Consider the following 16,758-nt stretch of genomic DNA (forward strand, 5'->3'; position numbering starts at 1 on the left):
GATGTTCTCCATATGTTTTTGATGGCTCCCACTAGAGCCATGCTGGCAGGGGCTGAGTTGTAGTCCAAAACATCTGGAGAGCACCAGTTTGATGAAGGCTGGGCTAAATCCGAAGATGCTTGCCAATAGCCCAACGCTCCTGAAAAGCCTATAATCACATTTTAACAGAGCAGGGAATCTGGGACATCATTGATTCCCCAGCCAAGTCTGGACAGGTGAGCGAAGGGATGTTCTCAGAATGGAAGAAACTGCAAAGTGACGCTGTTAACCTCAGTAGTGAAATGTAAAAGTTGCCTGTGTGTTTGTGTGAAAGCACACATTCTTTGGGCTGAGAGAACACTCAGGGAGAAGTCCAGCAGATCCCAGCTTCCAGGCTGCTGTCTGACTTCATTCCCAGATGGTGGGAAAGTATCTGCAAGAGTAATGATTAATGCTGCGTTGTAGAAATTCAGGACATTAATGAAAACGGTTGGATTCCTCTATGAATCACTGGTCTAAAATTGACAGCTGGCCTATTAGCCTTTCTAATACCAGCAATTTGCATCCCTTCCAGGCTTCTTTAACTAGCAGAATCCACAGCACAAATTCCAAAAAACGCAGGCTACATTTTTATATACAGTGGTACCTCGGGTTACATACGCTTCAGGTTACAAACACTTCAGGTTACAGACTCCGCTAACCCAAAAATAGTACCTTGGGTTAAGAACTTTGCTTCAGGCAAAAATTTACCACCTGTCTGATAATAAGTGTTGGAAATGTAAAGAGAGTGAAGGAACATTCTTCCATCTCTGGTGGACCTGCCCTAAAGTGAAGGCGTTCTGGGAAATGATTTATAATGAATTGAAAAAGGTATTTAAGTATACCTTCACAAAGAAACCAGAGGCCTTTCTTTTGGGTATTGTCGGCCAAGGGGTGGTAAAGAAGGACCGGACATTTTTTATGTATGCAACAACAGCAGCAAGGATACTACTTGCAAAGCACTGGAAAGCTCAAGATCTACCCACACTGGAAGAATGGCAGATGCAACTGATAGACTACATGGAACTGGCTGAGATGACCGGCAGAATTCGTGACCTGGGAGAAGAGAAGATGGAGGAGGATTGGAAGAAATTTAAGAACTATTTACAAAAACATTGCAATTTGAGTGAATGCTAAGCAGGATGCTAGATCATAAATAAATTGAGCACCACTAACTTAGATGATTTAAGAAACTAAGTGAGATTGAGAAAACATAACTCTTTTTGAGAATTATAAGGTTATGAATCTAAAGAAGGGATATAAGAATGCAAATAAGATAACAAATTGCTGGTAAAAAGTTATAACGATGAAAGTGGGAGCGGGAGATGTGAGGAAGTCCAAAAAAATGTGAAAGTATGTTAAGATATTTGTTATATTGCCTGCTACATTTATTTTTATTGTAAACTCCAATAAATATTATATATATAAAAAAAAGAAAATTAAAAAAAAAAAAGAACTTTGCTTCAGGATGAGTACAGAAATTGTGCTCCGGCGGCGCGGCAGCAGCGGGAGGCCCCATTAGCTAAAGTGGTGCTTCAGGTTAAGAACAGTTTCAGGTTAAGAATGGACCTCCAGAACAAATTAAGTACTTAACCCGAGGTACCACTGTATAAACTTTTGTGGCAGTTAAATGGAAGCAGGGAATTAAATAACTTGAGAACCACAGATACTTCTTGTAGCTTCATCTGATGGCTCATAGCACTTTTTTTTTTGGAGTAATACAATATATCAGTAGAAGGATAATTTAATGAAGAATGTAATGCAACAAAGTTTGTTCAATTATCTGTATTCTGTCAAAAGTTATAGCCAAATGACCAGAAAAAGGAAGCACAACTTGCTTAGGTTGATACGCAGTAGCTTTCCTTCATTTGAATGTAGCCAATGAGTATAACTGTTTAGAGAGCCAATCAGGTGTTAAGAGCCATCAGACTCGGAAATACACTTTTTCCAAAAGGATTCCACACTTTTGGCCACTGGTGTATCAGATACACACATAATTAGATTAAATAATAATAATAATAAATAGTAAGCTATTTGAAGGAAGAGTGTAAGCTATTTGAAGGACTGCCGTGCGGTGGTTTTGCTCCGTCCAGAAGGAATGTAATAATATAAACACAAAACACAAAACTAATTCCTTTGGAACTCTCATGAAAAGCCAATTTGCTGCCACAAAGGGGGTGTAGGTTTTATCTTCACTGTCGCTTGTGTGGGGAGTTGGTCCTTGAGGGCAAATGGGGCACTGTCCCAAAAAGCTCATTCTACCCTTGGCCAGCCCACACCTGCCTGCCTTCTTCATGACCTCTGGCCTGGGGGGGGGGGTGGCCCTTGCTCTCAACACCTTCCTCCATAATCTCAGGGTTGCCCTTCAGGAACTCGGCGAGGATAAAGCAAAACGAGAACTCGTTGGCTCTGCCTGCCGTTGGCTCTGGCGCCACCTTCTGTTGGCCTCCCAGCCTTCGACCCTATCAGTCCCAATGGGCAGCAGCCACCACGGGTTGCTTGCCATGAAAAGGATATTGCGTGAGATGTGCTGCTACTGGTTTAGAATGAGAGGGGCCACACACATGGAGTTCCATGGCCATTCATGGCAGTAGGGCTTTATGCTTTTCAAAAGTGTTTTCATTTGTGTGTCATCTGCTCTACTTCGGTGTACCAGTGAGGATTGCTTCAGCTTCCAAGTCTATGCAAACATCAATGCACCCTTATTGTGCTCTCTCCACAGCATTCGTGCTCCTTGTACCATGACATGTGCATCCTCATTATTGTCCAACATCTGCAGACTCTCCACCATGTGCCGTCTTTGAGTGTCCCTTGGAATGTATATTACAGTGGTACCTCAGGTTAAGTACTTAATTCGTTCCGGAGGTCCGTACTTAACCTGAAACTGTTCTTAACCTGAAGCACCACTTTAGCTGATGGGGCATCCTGCTGCTGCCGCACCGCCGGACCACGATTTCTGTTCTCATCCTGAAGGAAAGTTCTTAACCTGAAGCACTATTTCTGTGTTAGCGGAGTCTGTAATCTGAAGTGTATGTAACCCGAGGTACCACTGTACTGATTGAAGTCTAAAGTTCTGTTCTTGACCAGCAGGGTATGAAGTTTAAATAATAATAAAAATAAAGGTAACAGACCCCTGGACAGTTATGTCGAGTCAAAGGCGACTATGGGGTTGCGGCGCTCATCTCACTTTGAGGCAGAGGGAGATGGCATTTGTCCACAGACATGTGGTCATGTGGCCAGCATGACTAAACCACTTCTGGTGCAACAGAACACCATGGCGGAAACCAGGGCACATGGAAATGCCGTTTTCCTTCCCGCCGCAGCAGTATCTATTTATCTACTTGCAGTGGTGTGCTTTGGAACTGCTAGGTTGGCAGGTGCTGGGACAGAGCAACGGGAGCTCATCCCGTCATGGGGATTCAAATCGCCAACCTTCTGATCAGCAAGCCCAAGAGGCTCAGTGGTTTAGACCACAGCGCCATCTGCGTCCCCCTTATGAAGTTTAAATATGTCAGTCACATCATGCTAGGGAACAACTGGCTGCATATTAGCTACCAGGCTTCAAGGTGCTGATTTTGGGTTATAAAGCCCTAGACAGCTTGGGACCAGGATGCTAGAAAGATTGTCCCACACTTTATATACCAGACTGATCACTGTGCTCTGCAGATGAGGGTCAGATGAGAGCCAGTGTGGTGTAGTGGTTAAGAGCGGTAGACTCATAATCTGGGGAACCGGCTTCGCATCTCTGCTCCCCCACATGCAGCTGCTGGGTGACCTTGGGCTAGTCACACTTTGAAGTCTCTCAGCCCCACTCACCTCACAGAGTGTTTGCTGTGGGGGAGGAAGGGAAAGGAGAATGTTAGCTGCTTTGAGACTCCTTAGGGTAGTGATAAAGAAGGATATCAAATCCAAACTCCTCCTCCTCCTCTTTTCTTTCTTTCTTTCTTTCTTTCTTTCTTTCTTTCTTTCTTTCTTTCAGGTGGCCTGTTCTACACAGTGTTGGAATTAGCCCTTTGGTGTTGTGGCACATACCTTTTGGAATACACTCCCCTCGAATATTGAACAGGCTCCATCTATGTCGGTTTTTTTTTCTGATGCCTGCTGAAAACTTTCCTCCTTCAAACTTTCTAAGTTGAACACTTTCTCAGTCTGCATCTGTACTGGAATTGTTTTAAATCTATTCTTGTTGTTTTATCACTTGTTTGCCACCCTCGGCTCCTTTGAGAGGAAGGGCTTGATAGGAATTTAATGCGCAAATAAAGCCATGAGGGAAATAACACAACGAAAGCTGTGTGCTTTCTGGGGAATTCACATTCCAAAATAATATCGTTCATCTGAGGAAACAAAAAACAAATCCATGAGAATCATTGAAGAAACAAAAGTGGCGACTGATTACAGTGCTTATTATGCAGCTTCAAAAATGTTGTGGGGAAATCTTTTTCATTTGTGATAAATTATAAGAAATGTTGCCTGTGAAGTGGAAGAAGCAAGATCACATTTTGATTGATTAGCCAAAAAAGATTTTCTAATTGGGAAATGAGCTGGATGATGGAACAGGTTGTCCAGGAAAATGATATCCTCTACTACACTGCTGCTGTGAGGAATGGGAATCCAGGCATCCCCAACCTGCGGCCCTCCAGATGTTTTGGCCTACAACTCCCATGATCCCTAGCTAACAAGACCAGTAGTCAGGGATGATGGGAATTGTAGTCCAAAATATCTGGAGGGCCGAAGGTTGGGGATACCTGAATTAATCTAAAGATTCCCAGCATTCTCGGAGACTAAGTTGAATTGGACAATCCTTAAAACCCCTGCCAAATATTTGAGTGTAAAGTGTTAACGAAGTCTTTTAAATAATGCCATCTGAGTCCAGAGAAAAGAATCCTAATATAAATTAACTGAAGCAACTGAACATAAACAGTATAATTTGAGGTGGGAGGAAGAGAGAGGGTTCAGTCTTTCTTATTTCAGTCTTTGTACAGCAAACAAGGGAAACATCCAACCAAACATGCAGAGGAAAAACTCACTCCGAGCTCCTCAGCCAATCAGAGCATGTTCTACCATCGACTCTGACTGGTTGCTAAGCAGCAGCACCACACATACCCCCTTGGGTAGTTGACTAAGACTGAGGACAAAGTTAACCCTTTGGTTACAAACTGAATCATCTCTGCTGTAGCACTTCCAATACAGATGAAGAATGCAGCACAGAAATTAGAAATGTGTGCTTGACACACAACCAGATTTGCTTTAGTTGAATGTTTCAATCACTCTGGCCTTTGGGATATGTTGAAACCAAAATCAGAAATGAGCTTCCTGAACCAAAAGAGCATCTTTTAAAAAATTGCTGTGGTTCTCCAAAGCTGAGTGGTAACTCCTTATTTTGACGTGCCTTTTCTGTCTTGGAAACAAGAAATTCATTGTCATCCATATCAAGCTGTGAATTTAGATCCTGCCCTCTCTGGGATGGGAGAGGGAACTGTTGCAAAGGGAGTGGGAGGGAAAAAACCAAGTGTTATGTACTGAAGTTCTCACCCTGGGCCAGCAGGGGGATACTGTAGATAGTTATGCAAATGAAGGATCGAAAGTGACGTTCAGTGATTGGATAGTTTTAGAATGTTGTTACAGTAACAAGGTACTGGAGCTCTATATAAGCAGGCTGACTGAACCCTTCAGTTCAGTTCAGTTCTGGCATCTGAATAAAGAAGAGCTGTTTGAAGAATCGCTGTGTCGTCTGATATGTTTGCCCACAACCTAACACCAAGTATACACAGATTGCCTGTCTTCAGTTTCTTTGGCACTCAGCCACTATGATGGCTGAAGCCTTGGACGGACAAGAACATAGATTGATAGATACAGCGCAGTGGGTCTGTAGATCATGTCAACCATAGCAGTTGCTGAAAGCAGCTTGCAAAATTGTCAGCCTTCAGTGCGGAAGTGGTGGTGAAGGTAGTAAAAAATACAAGTGGATCAGGCCATTCAATTCCATGTCTTACTCTGACCAGACCAATGATACAAATCGGTTAAGTTTGAGCCCCATTGTGTTCCTTCAAATGCCCAAATGATTTCAGTTACTGGGGAAGGTTCAGAATGACAGAAGTACAGAAAATAATCATGCTTCTCGTTTGCATAATGCTGATTCCAAAATACGACAAATGATAGCACTTCATCAGAAAACCAGTCTGCCTGTCTGCTGCTCTGGTGAGCCATATCCAGCAATCTGCGTGCACTTGCAAATTACAGTGCTTTTATTAACAGTGCCCAATATTATACATGCATAATCTGAGCTGCACCAGTGAGGCTCCTAGGTAATAACTTAACATTCCTCAGAGAATGCCCCAAGCATTTAAAACATTCCCACCACGTGGCACAAGATCTGAATTGCCTATAACCAAAACCCTCAGCATAAAATTTCAGGCGAGGCTTCCAAATGTGAGAATAGTTTGCGTGGCTAACATTGCATTTCCAAAAAACAAAGTACAGTGGTACCGTGGTTCTCAAGCGCCTTGGTACTCAAACAACTTGGAACCCAAACATTGCAAACCCGGAAGTAAGTGCTCCAGTTTGTGAACTTCTTTTGGAAGTCAAACGTGCTCCATTTTGAGTGTTATGCTTCCGATTTGAAGAATAGTTTTATTCTGGAAGATAAGAAATCAAAATAACAAACTTTTTGTAAACGAAGGGGAATGGTTTATTGAATATTTACAGATAAATTGTAAACAGATTAAAAACATTGGCAAGATTATTGTAATAACCTGCAGTTTCATAAGAGTGTATATCGAAAGAAGATGAATAAATGAGCAAACAAGGGTAATTTGGATATGCAGAAGATAGTAAAAATAAATTAAAGCAGCTGCAGAAAGATGGGGAAGGAAGTCAAGTTCTGAAATGTCAAAATGACTGTAAAATGAATGAAATTTATAAAATTAGTGAAATGTATAAACTTGAAAAGTATAAATAAAATTTATAATTACAACTGTTCAAAAAAACCTAATCCAGAATAAACACTGCTTTTTCACCATGGTGATTTCAAATTAAATTCCCAATCCTATACAGGTCTACTCAGAATTAAGCTCTGCTAAATTTGATGGGTTATTGTTGTTGTTATGCCACACACATCTGACTGGACTACCCTAGCAGTTCCCAACAAAAATACTGTACAGGCAACAACCACCACTACCACTTCAAAGAAAATTTTAATGTGTGACATTTTAATGTATTTTTAATCTTTGTTGGAAGCCACCCAGAGTGGCTGGGGGAACCCAGCCAGATGGGTGGGGTACAAATAATGAATTATTATTATTATTATTATTCCCGAAACTTACTCTCAAATAAATCGCCTTGCTGCTAACAGACACCTTTTTATTCTAGAAGAAAGGCATGGCTTATCTTCCACCTGAAAGCAGAATTTGAAAGACAGACTTTGCTGCTCAATTTCTTATTTGCCAAGCAGTTTGCAATTTCAGGAATTGAAATCTAGTTCATTTTGCACCCAATGTTTTGGTGGTTTTTGCCTTTGCTTAAAAAGAAAAAAGTTCATCTTTGGATGTTTATCCTCAAAGGTGAAAAGTGTTATGTAAATGCTTGCTGTTATTCCAAAGGTTTTTTCAATACTCTCTGGTGGCCTTAATTATCTGCTTTTCCAGAGCTGGGCTGGCAGCATGCAAGTTACTCAAGCCCATTATGTAAGCATTGATTGAACCTTTTCCTCCCCTGTGATCTTCTCTCTTTTACTTACAGCTCTCTCCCCGTGGTCTCTTACTCTAGTGGTGTTTTTTTTCGAGGAGCTGAATATTCCAGCAGCGTAGTTCATAAAGGATGGTGGGGGAAGGCGAGTTACCCCCGTTCCCTGGCAGACAAATACCTCACCCCCTTGAAGGAACAAAATAAAAAAAATTCTTCTAGTAGCACCTTAGAGACCAACTAAGTTAGTTACTGTTATGAGCTTTCATGTGCACACACACTTCTTCAGATACAGTGGTACCTCAGGTTACATGCGCTTCAGGTTACAAACGCTTCAGGTTACAGACTCCGCTAACCCATAAATAGTGCTTCAGGATAAGAACTGTGCTTCAGGATGAGAACAGAAATCGTGCTCCTGTGGCGCGGCAGCAGCGGGAGGCCCCATTAGCTAAAGTGGTGCTTCAGGTTAAGAACAGTTTCAGGTTAAGAACGGACCTCCGGAACGAATTAAGTACTTAACCCGAGGTACCACTGTACACTGAAACAGAAGTCACCAGACCCTTATATATAGTGAGAGGGTGAAGAGGGGGTGATTGGCTGATAGGTGTGGTAAACCTGTTGATGACTGTTAACGACTGCAATTGGTCTTACAGGAAAAAGCAAGGGGTGAGATGGCTAAAAATAGCTTTATCATATATAATGAGATAAGAAACCAATATGTCTATTCAGACTAGGTCTCTCCATGGTTTTAAGTTTGGTAAATGTAAAGGTACCGGGACCTCTGACCATTAGGTCTAGTTGTGGCCGACTCTGGGGTTGCGGTGCTCATCTCGCTTTATTGGCCGAGGGAGCCAGCATACAGCTTACAGATCATGTGGCCAGCATGACAAAGCCACTTCTGGAGAACCAGAGCAGTGCACAGAAATGCTGTTTACCTTCCCACTGGAGCGGTACCTATTTATCTACTTGCACTTTGATGTGCTTTCGAACTGCTAGGTTGGCAGGAGCAGGAACCGCACAACGGGAGCTCACCCCGCCGCAGGGATTTGAACCACTAACCTTCTGATCGGCAAGTCCTAGGCTCTGTGGTTTAACCCACAGTGCCACCCGTGCTATTAGTAGTAGTAGTAGTAGTAGTAGTAGTAGCAGTAGTAGTACAGTGGTACCTTGGGTTAAGTACTTAATTCGTTCCGGAGGTCCGTTCTTAACCTGAAACTGTTCTTAACCTGAAGCACCACTTTAGCTCATGCGGCCTCCTGCTACCGCCGCGCCGCTGGAGCACTCCTGAAGCAAAGTTCTTAACCCAAGGTACTATTTCTGGGTTAACAGAGTCTGTAATCTGAAGCGTCTGTAACCTGAAGCGTATGTAACCCGAGGTACCACTGTAATAAGTTGCAATTCAGCAACTTCTCTTTCCAGTCTATTTCTGAAATTCTTTTATAATAAGACAGCTACTTATTGATCTTGTATAAAATGTCCTAGGAGACTGAGGTGCTATCCTACTGGTTTCTCTGCCTTGTGATTATAGATGTCAGATTTATGTCCACTTATCCTTTGGCGTTGGGTTTGGCCTGTTTGTCCAATATAGAGAGCTGAAGGGCACTGTTGGCATTTGATGGCATACACAATGTTAGAAGATGAGCAATAAAATAGGCCTGAGATGGTATGTTTGATGTTGTTGGGCCAGTAATGGTGTTGTCCAGGTGTATATGGCAGCAAGGTTGGCATCTGGATTTATTGAAGGAAACACACTATCTGCATGCAAATTATAAGTGACTCATGAACACAAAAATAAAAAATCTGGCTGCAGCTGTAAACATGGCTACTTGAAAGTTAACTTCATCAAAAGCAACAGGACTTGTTTCAGGTAAAATATGTTTAGGATGGGAACTGTAATATGAAATACATCCATAGTTTTCTTTTGGAAATCTTTCACAGGGGATAAAGTTCTCCACACTCAGAAATGCACTTTGCTCTTCTCTATTCCCCTGTGAATTTGTTCTTTCTTTCTGGTGTCACCACTAGAGAGGTCAAAGAATTCCATGGAAAATTATAGAGGAAGCAGAAATTGCAGCAGTTTGCATGTTTGTGGTCAGGAATCAGACAAGTGAATAAGATCTGTACTCATTCATGGTTCTGTGAACCTCCCTGAGACTTTCAGGTATAGGGCGATATATAAATTCCATTTTTTTTTAAAAGAAAAGAAAAGAAATGATGTTGTTTTAAGTCTGCAAATGGTTTGTAATTAATGAAGGGTGTTTTTTGCATTTTCTTGATGTTTCATTTACATCGGAATGAGCATAAGTTATGTAAATTACATAAATAGATATGTAAGTTACATAACTTGCATTGCATAGTGGGCAGTGAGAGAAACAGAGTAGTGTTGGGTGGAAACTGAACTGCAGGAAAACGGAAACAGTGCTGATTGTGACGAATAAGGGTCAGAATGGTTGCCTCCTTACATCTTGCTGAAATGCCACCTCATCACTGACCTGAAACTGTGAGGGCATTTAATAACAGCAAGACTTAACTGTGTCTAATTGACATACATAATTTTACATATCTGAGCCATTCTTCTTCCATTATGGGCCTTCCAAGGTCTCTCTCCCATAGCCCCTTAAATTTAAGTCTATTTATTATTGTTACAGATCAAGTTGCAAACCAGAGGGTTGGAGTGATACTCTGCTCATCAAGACAACTTCTTAGTCTGCAATTCTAGACACAGAAAACTGTGAATAAGCCCCTTTGAATTCAGTGGGACTTACGTCTGAGCAGACACCCAAAAGATTGCTCAGCTCGAGTCAGAAACCCATTATTCTCACATAAGAATAACCTAATACTAAATTCCATCTTTTCCATCTCCGCACACATTAATAAATTAATCAGGATGAATTATTTATTGAGATGAAATTAAAATTGAGTTTAATTTTTTTTTTTTAAGTGGAGGGGAGAGAAAATGAGATTTTAATCAGGCCTGTCATTGGAAGCAGTCTGGAAATATGTCTTGCTTTAAACATGCTTCAAATGAAGCAGAGGTTGATCCACATTCATACCCCAACCCTCTAACAATTGCCCAGTACGAGGAGTGTGTAAATGTGCATCTGAAACTCAAAGTCTGATAGCATCTCTGAGCTCAAATCTTGATTTTGACAATTCATAGGACTGAGTTGTGGGCAGCTGCCAAGCCAGGACCAGCTTTCCCCAACCCGGTGCCCTCTTGATGTTATTGAACTACAGCTTCCATCATCCCTGACCACTGGCCAAGCCGGTTGGGGCTGATGGGATTTGGAGTTCAGCAACATCTAGAGGGCAGCAGGTTCAGGGAAGACCTGCTGCTCAGGCAAAGATCCAGCTCAAACAAAAAATTATTCCAGGCAAGGCAACACAACTGCCAACTCTGTCAGTCCAGAGCGTTAGAACTAGGAAGCAGGCCTTTCTGGTTTCCTTAAGTTTCTCATTTTTCCAATCATAGAATTGTAGAGTTGGAAGGGACCATGAGGCTCATATAATCCAACCCCCTTAAATGCAATTCTTTCAAATCAATTTGTCATTTTAAAAAAATGTCCTCATATAATTCTATTAGCAGAATCAATCCCCGTATGGGACAGCTGCATATTCCTGCATTGCAGGGGGTTGGAAGAGTCCCTTCTGAGTCTACAATTCCACGATTCTATTTTTACTAAAATATGCATTTTTTGTACAAATTACTTGGCTAAAGAATAGCATCACAGAATTCGGAGAAATGCAAATTTTGAAGAATCCCCATGCTCCAGTTCCTGTATTCCAGGTATAGGCAGCCTTGGCCCTTTTGGGACTACAATTCCCATCATCCCTGACCACTGGTCCTGTTAGCTAGGGATCATGGGAGTTGTAGTCCCAAAATATCTGGAGGGCCGAAGTTGCCTATGCCTACTGTATTCTTTCAGTAGGTGCAAATTAGGTAGGTTTTCCTTTAGAGGGAAAGCAAATCTAAATCCCCACATCCCCACCCTCAGCAACAAGAAGTTCCAGGCTGCAGTTTTCATTGCTCACCACATGGGGAAGCTGCACGCAGAACTGAAGCATTATTTCCTCGGCAGCTCCTATTCACAACCCCTTCCTCATTTTGTTTCCGAAAATACACTTGGAGGCACCGTATTTTTCACTCTATAAGACGCACCAGACTACAAGACGCACCTAGTTGTTGGAGGAGGAAAACAAGAAAAAAAATATTCTGAATCTCAGAAGCCAGAAAAGCAAGAGGGATCTCTGCTTTTGCTGCACAGCAATCCCTCTTGCTGTTCTGGCTTCTGGGATAGCTGTGCAGCCTGCATTCGCTCGATAAGATGCAAACACATTTCCCCTTACTTTTTAGGAGGGAAAAAGTGAGTCTTATAGAGCAAAAAATATGGTATATATTACTCCTACTACGACTACTTAAAGAAGACTGCATTGTTAAGTCTTTTTGAAGTTTGCAGCTGAGGCAATATTTGACCCTTAGGGTCAGCTGAGTTGAGTGGTTCCTCCGCTATTTCAGTGTTTTGTTTGAGTTTCTTTTTTAAAAATAAATTATTTGGTTTTTCAAATTACAGTTTTAAAATATACAACATACAACATAAAAACAAGATTCCAAAGAATCTCCTGGACTTCCCTCCTCCTCTTTGTGGGTCCTACTTTTAGTCCTTTCCTCCTGTGTCTTTTATAATAATCCAAATCTTTTACATCTCCATTATATCCAAAATTCAAAACTACAAGTGTTATTCCAATCCTACTAACAATTTTAACAGTTTACCATGGTTTTTAAGATAAATTATAAAATTTCCCCATTCTTTATTATCATTTTGGTCTTCCTGATTTCTTATTCTTCCGGTCATTTTTGCTCTGGCGGGAAGGTTAACGGCGTTTCCATGCACTGCTCTGGTTTTGCCAGAAGCGGCTTATTCATGCTGGCCACATGACCTGGAAAAACTGTCTGCGGACAAACATCAGCTCCCTCGGCCAGTAAAGTGAGATGAGCGCCGCAACCCCAGAGTTATTCGTGACTGTACTTAACTGTCAGGGGTCCTTTACCTTTACAGTGGTACCTCGGGTTATATACGCTTCAGGTTACAGACTCCGCTAACCCAGAAATAGTACCTCAGGTTAAGAACTTTGCTTCAGGATGAGAACAGAAATCGTGCTCCAGCGGCGTGGCGGCAGCGGGAGGCCCCATTAGCTAAAGTGGTGCTTCAGGTTAAGAACAGTTTCAGGTTAAGAACGGACCTCTGGAATGAATTAAGTACTTAACCCGAGGTACCACTGTACCTTTACCTTGGGCTTTGATAGGAAACAGAGCCACATGCCAGAGCAGATAAAGCAGTCCTTAAATGTGCTGCTCATTTTCTCAAACAATATGCAAGCAAGATGAAGAGCTAATGTGTTTGCATTGTCACACTTCAAACAGATGTCATTATGAAGACTCGTATGTGCATCTCTCTATACAGGAATAAATAAAAACCCTTGCCTCTGGCTCTTTATTATACTGTGCCGCAACCAGGCCATAAAGCAAAGAAAAGGAGAGATGTAACAATCCCTTGCTTAATGTAGCAGCGGGAAGACTGCTGTGCCAGCTTTAGAAATGTCTCTGTGTTAAATAGATGGAGGATGCTTCTGTTGCCATTCATAAAAAAACAAAACAAAAAACACATCCATTTTGGTTGAAATTCTGGCTTTTACTGGCCTCCAATTCCCATAAGATATGATTGATTCCCCAATCCTTATGTCTCTCTGAGAAATCTCTATGTGGGACAAGAAGCGACAGTTAGAACTGGATATGGAACAACTGATTGGTTCAAAATTGAGAAAGGAGTACGACAAGGCTGTATATTGTCTCCCTGGTTATTTAACTTATATGCAGAATTCATCATGCGAAAGGCTGGGCTGGATGAACCGCAAGCAGGAATTAAGATCGGCGGAAGAAATATCAACAACCTCAGATATGCAGATGACACAACCTTGATGGCAGAAGGGAGGGGGGGATTAAAGAACCTTTTAATGAGGGTGAAAGAGGAGAGTGCAAAATATGGTCTGAAGCTCAACATCAAAAAAAGGAAGATCATGGCCACTGGGCCCATCACCTCCTGGCAAATAGAAGGGGAAGAAATGGAGGCAGTGAGAGATTTTATTTCTTGGGCTCCATGATCACTGCAGATGGTGACAGCAGTCATGAAATTAAAAGATGCCTGCTTCTTGGGAGAAAAGCAATGACAAACCTAGACAGCATCTTAAAAAGCAGAGACATCACCTTGCTAACAAAGGTCTGTAAAGTTAAAGCTATGGTTTTCTCAGTAGTGATGCATGGAAGTGAGAGCTGGAATATAAAGATGGCTGATTGCCGAAGAATTGATGCTTTTGAATTATGGTGCTGGAGAAGACTCTTGAGAGTCCCATGGGCTGCAAGAAGATCAAACCTATCCATTCTGAAGGAAATCAGCCCTGAGTGCTCACTGGAAGGACAGATCCTGAAGCTGAGGCTCCAAGACTTTGGCCACCTCATGAGAAGAGAAGACTCCCTGGAAAAGACCCTGATGTTGGGAAAGATGGAGGGCACAAGGAGAAGGGGACGACAGAGGACGAGATAGTTGGACAGTGTTCTTGAACCTACCAGCATGAGTTTGACCAAACTGTGGGAGGCAGTGAAAGACAGGAGTGCCTGGCGTGCTCTGGTCCATGGGGTCACGAAGAGTCGGACACGACTAAACGACTAAACAACAACAACAATATCTCTCTGGAACCCCACAATCCAGTGACCAATGTTGCTCTCTCTCAGAGCTTCATTTCTGTTTGCAACTCTCCCCCCATTGTGAAAAAGGATACTCAAGCAAGTAATATACAACTACCTAATGAGGCTGACTTTTTATTTTTATTTGCAAAGTCAATGGGTGGGTGTGACGGTTGCCTTCACTCCTCCTTCCTACAACTCCGCTTTTCAAATAAAAATGTGGGGTATTTAAGATGCAGTCAAACCCACCATTCACGTGTTGCTAGATAGGCACATGATAGGAGCTGAAGTTTTGAAATGTTTAGATTATTGTGAAATTATTGACATGTATGAAATTGAAAACCATAAATAAAATAATTTTTTTAAAAAAAAGAAATGTGAAGAACATCTGCTAGACTTAAGCAGGTCTTTGTAATTGAATTACCATTTTAAGCCTGCCTGAGCAAAGCCTACTATATGTGTTACTCTTCAACAAGTGTTCTGAGTAAATGATTTTTTAATATATATTTTACAAGACTGTTTGTGTGATTGTTATTTTAAGGGGGGAGGGGGAAATCCAGGAGAATCCAGTCTGCCTTAAAGCATCCTGGATTACTTAAACTAAAACACTAAAACTAGACAATCTAAGCTTCCATTTTATGCTGCACACTGCCGAACTTGCGAATGTGAGGAAGGAAGGATCATATCTAATAAATATATCCTCTCCTAGCACCTAATCACATCCCAGCAAAACTGTCCCTTTAAAATAGGTGGAAGTTAGCTCCAGATCATGTGCTTTTACAGCTTAAGCAGAACATACATACTTTAAATCGAGGCATCTGTTTCCAAGTCTGTGCGAGAGACTGTCCCTAAGGTCCATGCCTCAGCTAATAAATTGTTATCTGTACAGAGAAGTCAAATATGTCTTGCCTTTTTCTTTAACTGATTCAGAAGACATCTGAAGGCAGCCCTGTTTAGGGAAGTTTTTAATGTTTGCTGTTTTATTGTGTTTTTAATATTCCATTGGGAGCCGCCCAGAGTGGTTGAGGAAACCCAGCCGGATGGGCGGGGTATAAATTATTATTATTATTATTATTATTATTATTATTATTATTATTATTATATTTTAGTGGGAGATGTTAAACTCTGTTTTCTGGCATGTTGACCAGGTGTGGTGTCTCATATGCCCCCCCCCCCAAAAACCACACAGTACTCCTGGATTCAGCCCACAGTGCTAATTAAACACTTTTCACTTCAAATGAGAATTTGTTTACCTACGGAACAGGTGAAGCTGAATCCCACATTATCACTTCAGAGGGGGTGTTTTTTGTTCAACTTGTGCAACCAGCCACGGGGGCATGGATCAGCCATGCTCAATTATCAAGGACAGCAGGGATGTTACTATTGCGGATCAAATGCCGTGCTTGATGCTGTGTTAAAAAAAGCTAAATATGACAAGGTTCACAGATGAGTAGAATGATCAAAGGAATCAAAAGAAATCAGTCCCGTCTGCCAGGGAACATGACAAAACCCAATTGAATGAACTACAAGATCCATGAATTGGGAAATCATAGACTTGTAGCGCTGGAATGGATCCCCAAACGTCATCTAGTCCAACCCCGTGTAACGCGGGGATCTTTTGCCCAACATGGGGCTCGAACCCTCAAGCCTGAGATTAAGAGTCTCATGCTCTACCAACTGAGCCATTCCAGCAGGATAATGTCAAGCGGGCTTGGACTTCTCCACCCTGGAATTATATACCTCTTGTCTGGGCTGAGATATAAAAGATCTAGCTGTGGTTTCTATGCACAGCAGCATCAAAGCGGCAGAAGTACAGAAGCCAAGCCTGCAGGATCAGGCCAGTGGCCCACCTTTATTTTATTTTTATTTATTTATACATTTCAGATATATATGTTTCACTGATTTTACAATCATTTCAACATTTTAAATCAATCTTTCCCAACATCAGGGGCTTTTCCAGGGAGTCTTCTCTTCTCATGAGGTGGCCAAAGTCTTGGAGCCTCAGCTTCAGGATCTGTCCTTCCAGTGAGCACTCAGGGCTGATTTCCTTCAGAATGGATAGGTTTGATCTTCTTGCAATCCATGGGACTCTCAAGAGTCTCCTCCAGCACCACAATTCAAAAGCATCAATTCTTCGGCGATCAGCCTTCTTTATGGTCCAGCTCTCACTTCCATGCATCACTACTGAGAATGACCGCTCCCCGCTTAAAACGGGGGGCGCCCTTTGCGTGGACGCGCGCAGCCCCTAGATCTGGAGCGGCTCCAACAGCATAGGCTTGGTTTGCCTTCCCTCAGGTGGGATACCTGGAGGTCTCCGCCTA

General features: G+C 42.0%; 1 long non-coding RNA gene across 1 annotated transcript in view; it reads left to right on the forward strand.

Moving 5' to 3' along the window:
• Nucleotides 1–5,782, forward strand: part of LOC308473778 — a 35,641-nt gene extending 29,859 nt beyond the window's left edge. Inside the window, exon 2 of the long non-coding RNA XR_013984310.1 lies at nucleotides 5,529–5,782. This is a non-coding gene — a long non-coding RNA (uncharacterized lncRNA). The remainder of the gene's footprint in view (nucleotides 1–5,528) is intronic.
• Nucleotides 5,783–16,758: the final 10,976 nt, after the last annotated feature.

Source organism: Podarcis pityusensis, assembly GCF_964106645.2.
Source record: "Podarcis pityusensis genome assembly, chromosome: 3".
NCBI classification, from domain to species: domain Eukaryota; kingdom Metazoa; phylum Chordata; class Lepidosauria; order Squamata; family Lacertidae; genus Podarcis; species Podarcis pityusensis.